This window comes from Triticum aestivum, chromosome 3B (assembly GCF_018294505.1).
Source record: "Triticum aestivum cultivar Chinese Spring chromosome 3B, IWGSC CS RefSeq v2.1, whole genome shotgun sequence".
Classification (NCBI taxonomy): Eukaryota; Viridiplantae; Streptophyta; class Magnoliopsida; order Poales; family Poaceae; genus Triticum; species Triticum aestivum.
Genome location: NC_057801.1, coordinates 783,075,394 through 783,078,065, shown reverse-complemented (window position 1 = coordinate 783,078,065; position 2,672 = coordinate 783,075,394). Strand labels below are relative to the sequence as shown.

The following is a 2,672-nucleotide window of genomic DNA, read 5'->3' as shown; positions in this document are numbered from 1 at the left end:
TAGTGATGAAGTAGTTGAAGGAGTCATTGTGCTCCTTCACGAGACCTCTGGCCTATGAATTCAATTAGCCAGACATACACATGTGTCAAAGCAAAGGAATCGATGTGAATTGAGGCATAAATCAAATGACACACGTGTCAGACCAAACGAATTGAGGCATAGATCAGATGGCAGGCATTTATATGATGGCAGTACATAACGTGCAGCTTGGTTCACAAGCATAACTAACCACATGTCAGGATCCTTTCAATGGCATGCACCACACTAATTAAAATAGGATACTGATTTCAACTATTTGTAATTAGCTACTGCCGATCACCTCTGCAACGTCCTAGCTTAGCGGTCAGAAGACCATACAGCGTTGCATGTAGCCGGCCGACACACACTGATTCATAGCAAATCAGATTGAACTTTCATAGAATGATTACACTAGCAACTAGTGAGCACTGAAGACTAATCTTAACCCACTGGTAGGAGTCTAACACTAGCAACTAGTGAGCACTGAAGAAACAGCAAGAAACAACACAATGAAATAGATCAACCTGATGGTGTGAGCGTAGTTCCATCCATCAGAAGTAGCAGGTTACACTAATCATGAAATATCAGTGGGGATCCGAACGATTTTCTTCATCACCCAGAATCATGCAGTTCAACCCAATAGAACACAATGAGCAATAAGGTTCATAACCAATGAAGGAATGCATGTATAGTCAGTCTAAAGCAGTAAAAATGTGCAAATGTACTTCAGGAGAGGAATAATTGATGATAACCCCCCCCCCCCCAGTTCGTGTGCCTTTGATCATAAGCCCCCCTTTGTGTCACTGACATGTGGGGCCGGTCCCACATGTCAGTGACACAAAGGGGGGCTTATGATCAAAGGCACACGAACTGGGGGGTTATCGGGTTATCATCAAATGCCCCCAGGAGAGGAATAATTGATGATAACCCCCCCAGTTCGTGTGCCTTTGATCATAAGCCCCCCTTTGTGTCACTGACATGTGGGGTCTGACAAAACAACAATTCGTACAAAGGCACAAGTTTTCAACTACACACTGGGAACTAGGAAGCTGAGGAACAGGAATCATTACCTTTCGCCTAGCTCCAAAAAAGCCATGGAGACCTGCCTAAAATTATCCATGAGCACTCTGTAGTAGTTTTCTCCACCTGAAGGACAAAGTACATACATGGTTAGAAGAGCACAATTGAGTTGAGCACAAGGACAACTTGTTCTTAAAGAAAGAGAGAGAGAGATCGGATGCTTACATGAAAAGAGCCAGTCCAGGTTGTAGATGTGGCGGTAGAAGTCCCGAAGGATGGGCAGCTTGACCTTGTTAGGGATGGCGGTGTCGTCCTCTGCAGTTATACTAATCGCAGTGAGCAAAGAGTGGTTGCTACGAGTACAAAAAAGGAAGGCAGCGATGAACTTGACCCAAAAGATTCCATCAAATGCGGCAAAAGGAATTCAAACAAAACACAGTGAGAAGTAGCAGGGGTAATAAGGGTGCTGACCGACGATGTCCAGGGCCCGGAGCACGAGGTAGAAGATGCAGACCTGCAGGGTGAGAACCAGACCAACATCAGCGGTCGTAAATGTTCAGAGATTTCAGAGATTCGGATCGGAGGGGATCCGGAGAAGGGGGAAGCGGTGGGAAACCCATGCTTACGGCATTGCGGAGGTCTGTTCCGAGCTGCTGGACGACGAGCGCGAAGCTGCGGGAGACGCGCTGGAGCATGTGGTAGGCGAAGGCCCAGTGCTCTTGGGGCGGGATCTGGCGCCTGATCCGCCCCGCTGCCAGCTTGAGCCTGAGCAGCGCCGGCACCTCCTCCGGCCGCGACAGCAGCCCCATCACCGCCGCACGAACCAAAATCACAAATCAAATCAAATCACCACAGCCGGACGGATCCTGCGGGCCGCCGGGGGTGGGGGCGGCGGCTGTGGACAAGCATGGTGGATCCGGGCGGGGCTGGGGACGGGTCCGGGGGAGGGGGAGGAGGATGAGGTGTGGCTATGGGGGAACGGAGAGATGGCCGGGAGAGCGGCGACGCGGAGCAGGATGGGATCTACACGAGGCCGTCTTCGGGGTTTGTGGCGTGGTGGAGGCGGCCGTGAGGAGGGAAGGAGGAGAGGGCGAGGGAGGGAGGCGCCGCCGCCGCGGACGAGAAGCTGTGGCGGCGTCAATCTGGATCGGATCGAGATCTGAGGGAGGGAGAGGGCGGCGGCTGTGGGTGCGTAGGAGAGAGAGGGGGGCGAGAGGACGAGTGGTGCGGGTTGTGATAGGGCTAGTTAGGTGAGACGGTGGGGGGGTCAAGTCTGCCGTTAGATCCGGGACGACCGGACGGTTCAGATCGCCTATGGTAGGATGATCCGGGAGAGACGTCCTGATTGGTTTGAGACTACGGCTGTAATTTAAAATATAGCCTCTAAGTGCTAAAAACAAAGGGGTTTATGAAGCAACTACCAATAATATTTTGCAAAATGAAACTGATGAAGTCATATACCTAGGGTAGGGTTATGGACCTGTCCGAGGTACCCTCCCCAAGGACATCTTTAGCAGAAGCTGCCTTCCAGTCGACCTCGAAGGATTCCACTCGACGGACTCAAAGACACTCGACCATGAAGACTCACTCGACCACCAGAAGATCAAGAGCCACTCTGTATCCAAAATGGTCTG

At 51.2% G+C, this 2,672-nt stretch overlaps 1 pseudogene; it reads right to left on the bottom strand.

Moving 5' to 3' along the window:
• Positions 1 to 564: 564 nt before the first annotated feature.
• On the bottom strand, positions 565 to 640 carry LOC123073081 (uncharacterized; annotated as a pseudogene).
• Between the last annotated feature and the right edge of the window lie 2,032 nt (positions 641 to 2,672).